The following is a 12492-nucleotide window of genomic DNA, read 5'->3' as shown; positions in this document are numbered from 1 at the left end:
TACTTTTGTTGGAGGCCATTGGGCAGCCTTTTGTTTCAAAATACTAGATAACGGTTTTGGAAGACATCACACAATAACCCATACGGCAGTAATACACATTGTACAGCATCATCCATGCAAAGATGCAGTAATTCACAATCCAGAGATCTGGATAAAGAATATTGCATGATATTTGGCACTAACCTTGGGCCAGTTTGGTGAATCAGTCTTCCTGGATTTTAGACATTTTCATAGGAAGGCTATAAACCACTTAGGTGCATAAAAAGCTTATCTTAACGTCTTAGGACCACCTTTTGTACCACATGTAATTATCTCTCTCTTTTTTTTTTTCCCCCAATTCCTTATTTTAAAATCTGTTATACCAACAGCAGTGTCACAGCATTTTCCCTCTGCTCGACTTGTTATCAGTAACAGACCATCTCTAGTGGAGATCTGCAGTGGTCAGACAAGAGATGCATACCTCCAGGTAAAATGTCAGTAGCTAGAGATGAGTCAGAGATCTTGGAAATATTGATTTAGCAGATAAGAATTTAGGATTCTAAGCAAGACTGTTAGAGAACTGTTATAGAATTCCATTATTCTATTAGCAGAGTTAGCTCTTAGAGGAAAATACTCGTAATTAAAAGTTCAGCATATCAGCACAGACCATCTCTAGGACAACCAATAGGAGATACAAAACCTCTCTTCTGCCTGGCCCCAGCTCTCAGACTGCTGATTTTTCAAAGTTATTATTAGTCAAAAATTCCTTCTCAGAGCTTATAAGAATCAAAGCGCTTTGCAGCCTTTAGTGATGAAAAACGTTTCCACTGAATACAAAAATCTGACAGTACAGTGCAGAAGGTGAATAACCCCAACTTTTCAAGTTGTGGCTCAAGCTGTGAAACCTAACAGAAATGTCATACTGTGCTGCACGCACAATAACTTTAAAAACTAGAACCAGATTGTTTGAAAAGACTGTTTTCTCTGTGGCTCATGCTGGAATTTACAGAATCAACCAGCGTTGGAAAAAAGTTTTTTTTCTGTTGTGAAATTATGTATCTGAAACTTCTGTTTGGAATGTATGGAAATACGTCCTGCCTTTTCATCTGTCTGTCTCTCGCACGCCCACACAAACATTAATTGCTCTCTCTGACGATTTCATGGCTACAAAACTTTACTCAGCATGTTGAAATGAGAAATTCCAGTCCAGAAGTAGTTTAAGGATATTAAGAACAGCTGGATGAGATTTGACCAAAAAGAGCATTTGAATAAGGCAGTACATGTTGGCAGGCTAACCTTCCCACACTTACAAGAAGCACATCCTATGAGTGAGCTTACCTTAGCAGAAGGTAGTACAAAAGAGAAGACTTGTTGCTAGCATGCCTCAAGCACTCAGGCACTATGCTGGTGGAGGTAATAATTCCAGTTTCTTCCTTTTTCTGAAGCTTGATAAACTCAGGCTTTGACCAACCTTTTATAGTAGAACTACGGGCTCAGACTCCACACACAAAGGAGAGAGCTGCAGCAGAACAGACAGGCAGTGGGTAACTGCTTCTCCAGCGCACACGTTCTACCTCCTCAGAGGAAGTCAATCATCTGGCCAAAGCAAGACAGTGCGAGCAATTATGATTGACTCTTAAATGCTTCCTAAACATGTGCTCATCCTAATTGACATAATAAATGCCATCGGCATTTCACATACTGAATTATAAAATTGTATGGCTAGTTATGTAACAAAAGGTGCATTACCTCTCTGATTTGGCTGATTGCTCCAGCTGACTTCGACAAGACAGCCTCAGAGGCCTGCTGTTAGACATTTGACCTCATGACACAAGCGCATTTTGTGGCTGAAAAACCACATAACCCAGCTGTCTTTGAAAGTGCTAGTAGCAAGCAGTTGGTACAAGGATCCGTGTAAACTGCAGGAAGGTGCTTATTCCTGGTCCCTGCTCCAGATGTGTCTGCTGTTGGGGACAGAGATCCAATGGGGACATGCACCTGTCAATGCTCCTCCTTTGCATCAGGTTGAGGAAACGTGGATCCACAGACCACTCTGGAGCTACAGGGGGCTCTGGCCTGAAGCCCCCCAATCCAGACAGCGTAGCCCCTGGCATATATGGACTCATGCAGGTACATCATGACAGGGAGATAGAAAGTCTTGCAGATGCAGAGTAAAGTGCAAAATGTGTTTTGTTTCACGTTTCTTTTGTTTCTGTACCTTCTTCATGAAGTTGGTGTTAAGGCCATGATGTCAGTTGATAATAACTCCATGGGGAATTACACTACTACTACTCTGTTTCCCATACACATTAAATTATCTCCATTGCCACAGGGCTTGCTATGTGGCTGGGTAGCAAAGAGAAAAATAGTGTGTTCCAACAAAATGAAAGGCTACATAATGAACCTAAATCACACTGGATATCAGAGAAAACAAAAAGGACAAGGGAATTATACATACCCAGCCCTCATGGAAAAACAATGCTAGAATTACATCATATTAGAAAAGCCACAGGGAAATAGTGGTCACTTATTCTTCCACCTACAGAACCCTTGATATGTAATCTAAAATCCTTGTTCTCTTTCCCTTCCTCTCTTTGACCTTCCATGCCTTACTGTGCATGGCAACCCTGACACTGTGAAGGCCCACACCTACAATAGGGGTACCTTCCTAAGCAAAAAGGTTTCCTTCTAGGCATGCCTCTTCTTTTCTGGCTTTCTAACCAGCTAACACTCTTTTTGCTATGTCCCCAAGGCCAAATGTTCCTATCCACTCTGAAAAGAACAAGGTTGCTGTTCCTGCATCATTCAGCCATCCTGCATCCTTCAGCCATTCTCCAAGTTGCCTAGAACACGGCAAACCTCTCAGTGACCCTGGCATGTTGGATAAAGAAGACCATCATGGTCACTGCAAGCTGCTGCCACTGTGTAAGGGGCTGAGAGATAAGGGGCATAGAATCACAGAATAGCTTAATTTGGAAAGGGCCTTAAAGATCACCCAGCCCCCTGCTATGGACAAAGCTGCCACTCCTCAGATCAGGCTGCCCAGGGCCCCATCCAGCCTCCAGGGATGGGGTATCCACAGCTTCTCTGGGCAGCCTGTGCCAATGTATACCACCCTCTGAGTTAAAAAAAAAAAAAAAAGTTACCTAACATCTAATCTAAATTTCTCCTCTTTTAATTTAAAGCCATTTTGAGAAAACTTGCCTGTTCTGATTAAACTGTTTTGCTTCCCACACTCTGAAAATGATGGGTCTTTAGACATCAGGTAAGATTTGTACTTGAATTCTCAATCTGCAAGACGAAAAGCAGTTATGAAAAATATAAAGTCAAAATGGACCCCATAAGAGGCTTTGAAGCAGCTTTTATCTCTTTCATGGCACCAAATCTATTGCATTTTTGTAGTGATATTCATGTTGGTAACAAGGAAGAGTGATTTGCCAGACTCACTCATGGCTTTATGATACGGGAAAAACTCAGCCAAAACTCAATGAGAGCTAGAGCATCAGCACAGGGGGACATCTGCCTACATTGATGCTATCTCACTTGAAGCACTCATCAGGGAAGATTCCAAGCGGAGCGAACACGTCTATGCATGCCAGAGAGGGTGACTCCTTCAAAAGCCAATGTGGCTTAGCCCCATCTCCAAACCATCCAGCAAGTTTTCCTGGGAGGACTTCCCTCAGCCCTTCCTCCCACACAGCCACAGCACCCTCAGACTAAGCAGCATCTCCTCACATGTGACCATGAAATAATATTTAATAACAGTAAAGTGCTGAACAGATGATGGATAACCCTACTATTAGCTTATTATAAAGTAACCACTGCTTTAATTACACTGTGCCTTTAGAGCTGCTCCTCTTATCCAGAAGTCTCTTAATGCTTTACAAACTACTTAATGAGTTCTCATAACACCCTGTGGGAACCTTTTTTCGGATTAGCCCACAGCGTGGATGGGTGAGCAGGGCATGAGCAGGTGGTTGCTCCCACATTGCAGGGCTGTGCCCCCGTAGGGCTGATGCCCAACTTCTCCTGTCACGAGGGGGGCCACAGGTGTGGTCTTAGATGTGATCTGAGGGAAAAACCATCAGGTTTCTCAGTGGGCTGCATCCTTTACTTTGTGAATATGCATCTGGAAGGATTTAATCTTCTGTGTCTTAATTCTGCTTACACTGCATTTAACTATGTCTATTTATGTTTATAATTTAAGTTATAAGTTTGTAAATGTCTATAACTTAAATTATTTATCTTACTGTTTTTTTGTTTTATCTTTTCACACACACAAAAATCTAAAAGAAATCTAACTAGAAAAATCATTCCTATTAAAAAAAACTGTACAAATCAATGGCATGCTGCCCTTTGTAGTAACTTAATCCAAAAGCACTCCCTGCCACCCTCTCCTGGCATGGCCATTCCAGGGCCCAATCACATGCAGGGACTTGCAAAAGGGAGGCACAACATCAGGCAGGTTGGTCAGCAAGTGTATTTCAGCAACTTCAGAGTAACACAGCCCACAGAAAGCCTCCTAAATAATGGGCAGGCATGCAATATGCAGCTGGAAAGAGAAATTTCAGGGACTGAGGGGAAGAAGTTCAGATGAGCTTGTGAACCCTTGCAATGCTGAATTTCACATTTAAAAATAATACACTGCTTGAAAGGGGGAAAACCTATTGCACAGTGAGGAAGCTGAACCCAACGCCCAGTGACAGCAGTCTGTTTTCTACTCCTAACACTGTTTGCTTTTTGGGTCTTGAACAAATAGCATATTATCTTTCAGTCAGTTATCTCTTATATTAAATAGTGCTGACAATTCCAATAAATATCTGATGATAGAGCCTGCTCCTCCTCTAGGAGAAAGCTGTGCACTACAGCTTATAGCTGACTCCCACATAGGAAGTACTGGGGAAACAAGAAGTATTCGGGCAATAGGAGCAGCTCTGTCCAGCTCTCATGAGTCATGATAGTGACTAAGAGCTCTGTTCAACAAAAGTATCAGTGAATAAAGTTTGTTTACGACAGTGACTGGGCTCTCAGCTTCCATCACATCCTGCAGAGCCCACTTCTGCCTCATCTGCTCAGTGCTGGGAAGAAGCAACTCTGCATACTACTCACAGCTCTCAAGTCATCACTGCTTTAATTGGAGCTTTGGGGAAACTCTGACCTAAGGTCCACACTAATTAACACACGTGCTGCTGATAGTCTTATAACACTCTCCTTGAAATGAAGAGGCTCACAAAGGTTTTATCAGCCAGCACACAAGCGTGGCACTGGCTCTGGAGAAGATTGTTAATTCTGCAGCTGAATTATCATCTGCCTCCAGAACCAGTTTGATGGGTGTGAGATTATTTGTCTGTGCTTACTCCTGTGATGAGGAACCCATTAGGAATTACATGCTCAAGCTGTCCTTCTTCCTGCCAGTGCGCACCACATGCTCAGATGTGATCTGCTGCATGCACACAGGGAAATTTTGTCTGATTTGAACTTCTTCCTACAAGCTGTAGCTTGTAGGAGTGTTTCCAATCTTTTTTACCTGGATCAAGACTACAATGTTTTTCTAAACAGCAGTAGTACAATCAGCTTACTCCTTAGGCTGAAACTATGAAAAAAATCAAAGCTATTCTACAAGTTGCTTTCCAACAGGAAGCTCTACTTGCAAAATCCTTTGTGAACTGGTGCTGTGAAATATATAGCACAAAGAACTGCAAGCAGAAATAATCTCTGAATGGGAACAGCAAACAAAACAGCATCAGCCATAGATATATATATATTTTTTTTTAACATCATATTATCTCAGTGGTACCAAGATCATGTATTCGTAGGAAAGGAAAGTGAACTAGAATTATATCCAATAACAGACCAAGATTAACCTGCATTCTGAAATGCATTTTCTGAAAAAACGCATTAGTCCAGGCAGAGAAGTAGCTGTAACCTCTTAGTAAGGAGTTGCTGGTACATGCAAACTATAATTTTATTAATGCTTTTTGTTTTAGGAATGGTAAAGGTGTATTAAAGTAGAACAGAAAGATGAAGGAGAGTGCAGCCAGGGGCTGTTGAACAGGTAGGAAGTTTCAGGGCATTTAGCTCATTGATTTCCTTGTCAAGCAGTAATTGATGTTTATTGAGAGGAACAGCAGCAGCATGCAGAGGCAGTTGCATCTGACCTAAGCTGCCTATAAACCATTCCCTGGACATTTAAAGGAGAAACTTTCTGCTTCCAAGTTCCCTCAAATCATAGGATTTGTACAATGACCTTTCTTAAACACACAGCTTGAGCTTTTGGGGAAAGCCTAGGGAAAGTCAGTCATTGCACCTCCCAGTTTCTAGGAGCAAAAATACCAGTGGAAGGGTTGGCTTTGCATCTCAAGCCAGTGCAAAACCAGCAATATTACGTGACACAAGTCTCTGTCCATTTTAACTAGGGGTGGAATACATTCAGCCCTCCCACAAGATTTGGCCACAGACACAGCCCCCCAAGATAAGCTGCAGCCTCTGTCTGCCTCTGCCAGGCTATAGAGCTGAGGACTCCAGAAATACCTGGCTGCAGCCCCTCGGCAGCCAGACTGGAGGAGACTGCATCTGGAAAGCCTTCAGAGATTTACCTTCCTGCTGGAAACAATACTGCCCAATTTCCTAGTCTACAGCAGAATGAGGCTAATCTGTCATCTCATTCTGCGTGCAAGATTTATTTGCACTTTACAAAAGAAAAGTTATTCTGGGAGAAGATGCCAGCTCCTTCAAACCTCTTCCAAAAGACAAGTCAACTTCTTCTCGTGATAGACAATTGCAGTCTAGAGCCAGTGACATTCTGCCTTCCAAGTCTGTCTGCTACAATGAAGTCCCGATGCAGTTAATGCTCAAACACACAGGCTTGGAATATCCTTCCAAAAAGCAGAAGCCTCATGAGGGACAGGAGGACACTTGTGCAGGACCACAGAAAAGAAAAAGTAATTAGAAGCAGGAGGATGAGTATTTTCAGGTGGCAAGAAAAAGATAATGAAGAGTCAAGATTTCCCAGACTGATTCAATTTGTATTTTTGGAAAATATACATGGCCTCTGAGGTTTGGGTGGAAGAGTATAAAATAGTAAATTAGTAACAGATTGCTTCCTTGAGAAGAGTTCTCAGTCTCAGAAAAGTGGATTGCAGAACTGAGGATATGACTCCTTGCAAGGCAACATCTTTCCAAATGCCTGATGGCAAATCCTAGCTTTTTTTTTTTTTAAATAAAGATAATTTCTGTGCTTTTCTGACAACAGGAGACAATAGATTGTACTGCTTCGATAAAGTAGCGAAGACACCTTGATTTTTTTGTGTCACTGAACGAACAAACAGTAAGAAGTTTTGGGGGGTGTAGCAAACAAATTATGTGCTCTAATCTATTTCTGTAGGAGACTGTGAAGAAACAGCCTCATCATACAGTTACCAGAACATTCACCTATGGAATAGAATACCGTATGAACTTCTGCTGTTGGCTGAACCCTGTTCTTGTGTCAGGCATATAGGAAAAGTGTGAATTACAACTCTAATGTGAGTACTTCCCCTGAGTTATGTTTTTTCCTTGGTAGATGTCTAAGTATCCAGCAACTTAATGCAAGCAGTTCATCTCTATTAATTAAAAACACTCAAAATGTGCTTAGCTTTAAACTTGTGATGTATTTTAAGTATCTCCCTCAAGATGAGAGGATGTCTGCGCATCTTCATAGCAGTCCTCTGCGTTGCCATGCCTGTACATGGACCTTGTTTTGACAAATATGATCAGGCTCATCCGTACGCATGAAACTTTTGTAAGATTTCATATACTCACACATACTCACAGTTTTGCAACCGTTGCACATACCAGTACTGAATGAAAACAGAACTCATTAAGAATTGGGTATAAATAAGTAGAGGAGAACGTGAGCAGAAGATAGCAAATAAAGCTCTTCCTCTCTCTCCTCAGCTACAGTTATATGTTTAAACTCATAAGCTCTACTAGACTTTTGGGGTTTTAACTCTTAAGAGAAATGAGTTTCCAGAAGCCGAACAAAATACTAAGCTAAAGCCTCTATAGTTAAACTGGCATATTTCCACAGGTAATTTGTTAGATCTAACATTCTTGCTGAAGACAGATTTTCCTAGCAAAATGAAGGCAACACATCTAACTAAGAGGTGATGAATGAAGCACAGCACTCTTGCACCCTAGCAAGGTAGTAAGCAGCATTCAAACATAGCAACCTCATCTCATCCCCGCATTAGATTATAGGGGGACTAAATCGCTAATTATTATCATAAGGAGTACCTCTGCTTTGCTGTGCAGCACTTCCTAGGACACACGCTGAAATTCTGATCCTCTCCCCACTGCCCTAAATAGCAGCTGTTTGTTTTGCCAGAGTATTTCCTTTCCTGTTTTCTTCTCTGGACCAAACGGTAGGTGGTAAGTGAGAATATCAATAAAAAAAGAGAATGCAAACCTTGAAACTCACATCTGGCCTGGCTGTGCCTGGTGCTGGCTGCTGGCAGAGTCCCAGTGGTGCATAGTCCCTGCATTTTGGCAGTAGGGCCCCATCCCTGCAGGAGAGCAGCCATCAGCTGTGTCACACAGGGCAGCCTACAGCATGTCAGGAGGCAAAATAAAAGCTGAAGTGCATACACCTGAGCAATTCAAGGTTTAGAGAACCACACCCCTCCAGTTATTTCTCCTGCAGGCAACACGAGCATGTGCAGGCTGCTCAGACAACATGTGTAACTTGAAGCTTTGGCTTTTATTTCCGGCATACGCCAAAGTCCATTTTCAGTTTGGCTTTGCTTTGTGTTTCCTTTCTTCTTTCAGCCTTACAATCAGATTGAACTTGGACCAGAAAACTCTCTTAAGAGCTGGTTTAAAAAAAAAGACTTGTCTTGGCTTTCCTCTGGAGCAGGAGGACTGAGCTCTGAGGCAGGGCTCATCTCAGTGCTTTGCCAGCTGCAACTCCACCTCGTTCCCACACACCTGGGGTAGCCAGCTGGGGAGCAGGGAACCATGTCAGAGCAATTTGAGAACTAGGGTATCAGCTGCTAGAAATACAAGCTCTAGTAATTATCTGAACATCAGGAAATAAAGACTACTTTATGTCCTCTGAACCAGTGATTTCCAAGGGAAAAACCAATGAAGGAAGGGATAGGATGTGCAGATACCTGAGCTGAGTGTGAATGGCAATTATGATGGCAGTGGTATCAAAATGCTCTTTCATTCAAAAAGTAACTCCAGTGGAGGAAAAGAAACTCTGATGCTTCAGCTACATGTATCACTAATAAACGCAATGACTTAAGCAATCACGAGCATTTTCACTTAAGGAAAGAAGCAAGAAAACTTTGGAGAGAGATTTGGAGGCATACGCTGAAAACAGCCAGAAGAAAGCCCCCAGCCTCCCATATAAACATCTATAGCTAACAAGTCTTGGCCTCCAATTCATTCTATACAAATTTGTTTCCTTTCAAGTATTTTAAAAAGCATACTTATTAGTGGTGATTATAAAATCCCTTGCTAAATATGTAAGAGATCATCAAGAGTTGTATGCTGGTAGGATCTTACAAGACAGTCATGTTCTCAGCGTTGTTTGTGGCAGCATTGTGTGCTTTCATACCCATTACAGCATCTCTGCCCTAGGCTGCTCAAGGAGATGCAGAAGGGGTCTACCAATGGTGCTTGATACATTATCACCCAAAGCCCATGCTGGAGTTTGGGCGCTGCTCTGCTCCTGCAATGGGTACAATACAGAGGGACACAGCCTGCATGGGATCTAGGTTCCCACAGAAGTCACAAGGCAAGATATGCAAGCCCCAGACATTGGCTACCTGTAATATTGATCTATGCATATGTAATACGCTTTTAAAGAACACACTTCAGCTGTAGAAGCTGAAATGTTAACAAGTACATCCCCACAGAGCGGAGCATGTGCTTAAATCCTTCTTCACAGGGGAGGTCTCTTCCAGGCTGATCGCCTCAGTCAGGAAGCCCAGAGCCCTGCTGTTGCAGGTGACCACATCAGTCACTCCCAGTTGCAGACTTCATTCCCATTTAGAAACTAGCCAAGTTTTCACCCTCCTCCCACTGCTGGGATGCTTTTGTAAGTTTCCAGACTAAGGGCCAGTTCAAACTCATTTGTTCTCACGCCAGCACTGTTGGATTACTCTAATAGCCTTTCTCATCTCACAACATGTATTCCTATTTCCATTCTCAAGCTCTGAGACTCTGCTCAAAAGAATGGTCTCTACTCTCTTGCTTGCCCAAACAGCCATTTTAGGCACCCATTCCTCTCTAAAGTCATACTCTAGAATTTTATGTGAGTACTTCCTTCTACTTACAGAGCAAACTGTTTCCCCAGAAGGTGACTTCACTGGTTCTGAACCCAGCACCTGAGGAGCTGCACCCTTCAATGGAACATCCTCTGCTAAAACTTTCACTCTCTAGAGTGGAACACAAAAGGATCTCCTTTCACCTGCATCTCATTTACTCCATTATTTACAGATTCCCTCATTTGCCTACAGCTGGCTAAAGAATCTATCAATAGATTTCTTCATCAACAGCGTTAAAAAAGTGGGAGCGTTTCCTACTATGATTCATTCTTTTGCATTGAAATGACAGTAGTATCTTGTAGGTCTGTCTGGGTTCATAAGCTTCTAATTTCCTGGTATAGCTTTATATGCTTCAGAAGTCCAATGTTTTGCTTAGTTTAATTTTAAAACCAATCTGAACAGCCTGTCTCAGCCTATGCAAAAAAGGTGTAAGAACAAGTCTTTTAAATTGCAGATAGTCCAGGCTTCACTACTGAAAATATTTCCAGGAGGACAACATGCCATAAACTCCATTGTATTAGGCCTTAATTATGTTTGTTTATGTCAGCTAAGTGATTTCAGCATATGCTGCATCTACTGGCAGTACATGTTGTGCAAGCATGCACTGGAAAATTGTAATAATCAAATATTAGATGATAATACTGTAATGGATACCGTCTGTGTCAGGCTCTGAAAAGGTCACTGTTTCCTCCAGACATGCTGTCCTTCACTGATATTGCTTTCTGAAGCTCCATGAGGTCAGAGCAAATGGGGCATGCAGGCTGCTGCTCACTCCTCTTCCAGCACTTGCCTTTGGCCAGCCAGCAGATGGTTTGCAAATAGGAAATACAAGACCAATCTTCAGCACGTGTTATGTTCCTGACCCCACAAAAGGGCTGATCTGCACGATCTCTTTCAAGTGCACAAGAAATCTCCAGTGCTGTTCAGCGTCTCTTTAGTGTTCCTGCAATGGCAAAATAAACCCTCATCCTGTCTGCCATGTATGGATGATGGCAACGGGACTGGGAGGTCATCGGGAAGGGCATCAGGAGCTTAGTGTAGTGTGGACAGGCCAGCTGGGAGGAGATGAGTCCCTTGGGATGAACCTGGTCTCTCTCCAGTAAATGGTGGCAGGTCACACCCACATCTGGCACAGATGGCAGTATCTGAGCCATTGCGGTCATGTGGGATTGCTCTAAATCTATATCTTGGTTTGTAGAGGCATACCAGAGAATAGGAGCCAATACTGGGGCAAAAAATGTGGTTTAGGAATGACTCCAGAATGAAGGCCAATGTTTTCATGTCTAGTCCCTCTTCTTGTTTCCCCTTTCCGTAAAATCATCATTGTGAATTGGATCGCAAAACATGAAGGGAAACTTTGCCAAGTGCTTGTACTATGAGCTCTCTTGGGATGACTGAGTACCATTGACAGTTTGCTTGGAAATGGGACTATGGACTCTGCAGTCATTAATCAGCAATGTTAAGCTAGCAGTTCTCTACAGTGTGACAGTTTAAATATGATGCTGACTTCCAAAACTGGCCTACTTGGTGCAATTAACAGTGAGATTCTTACACAGTTGCATGTTACTCTGGGAAGTCAAGTTTCTCTCGACATAAGAATTTACTGTCTTTTCTGTATTCTGCAGCATTACATCTTCTAGAAGGAGATTAGGAAAACCTTTGTTATTCTCCTAATTAAATGAAAGCCACAGGATTAAAATAATCTTTTGTTCTCAGTTAGTGAGCAAGTAGCAATATCAGAACCATCACTTTCGGAAATGAACAGCTGGGCTGAGAGAGCACAGAATTGAATATAGGCTGACTAGATAAAGCCTAGCCATACCTGCAGCTAAAATAATCACACCAAAGAGCTCTCATAGCATCCATCAGCAGGAGATCTGATTGTGAAATCCTGCAGATCCAGCTGTACAATCTCAAGTGAAGCCTCCAGTCCTCCCACCTCCTCCAAAAAAATCTGTGAAAACATGAGCTATACATACATAAGCAAAACAAACATTCAAGTGGCAAAGTCACTCTGGCCGTTGTGAGGGGATAATATTACAGAGAGCCAGGCTATATATGTTCTCCCTTGGGAGAAACTGTTCAAGTTAAAAGATTAATCTGGGCTCTCAGCACATTCATTAGTTAAATTGCAAAGCAAGCGTGTTGCATAACCAGTCCCAGGACAATTGTATTTATCTTGTCAAAGTTCACAGTATGGGTG

General features: G+C 42.3%; 1 protein-coding gene across 7 annotated transcripts in view; it reads right to left on the bottom strand.

The window, feature by feature from the left end:
• The window catches only part of LNX1 (ligand of numb-protein X 1), a 103065-nt gene that overhangs the window by 67056 nt on the left and 23517 nt on the right, over positions 1-12492 (bottom strand). For 4 of the 7 annotated variants that reach the window (XM_090139437.1, XM_090139440.1, XM_090139433.1 and 1 more), the window contains exons 1-2: positions 10299-10382; positions 8426-8562 (exon numbers count right to left, since the gene is read on the bottom strand). The exons of 1 other annotated variant lie outside the window; for it this stretch is intronic. The gene's annotated coding sequence lies outside the window, so the exon portion shown is untranslated. Of the gene's footprint in view, positions 1-8425; positions 8563-10298; positions 10383-12492 lie in introns of those variants that run through there. 2 more of the 7 variants (XM_090139434.1, XM_090139435.1) reach the window with 2 other exon arrangements.

The sequence above is a fragment of the Phasianus colchicus genome, chromosome 4 (assembly GCF_987193195.1).
Source record: "Phasianus colchicus chromosome 4, bPhaCol1.hap1.1, whole genome shotgun sequence".
In the NCBI taxonomy this organism is placed as follows: Eukaryota; Metazoa; Chordata; class Aves; order Galliformes; family Phasianidae; genus Phasianus; species Phasianus colchicus.
Note: the sequence above shows the minus strand (reverse complement) of the source record. Positions and strands in the feature narration are given on the sequence as shown.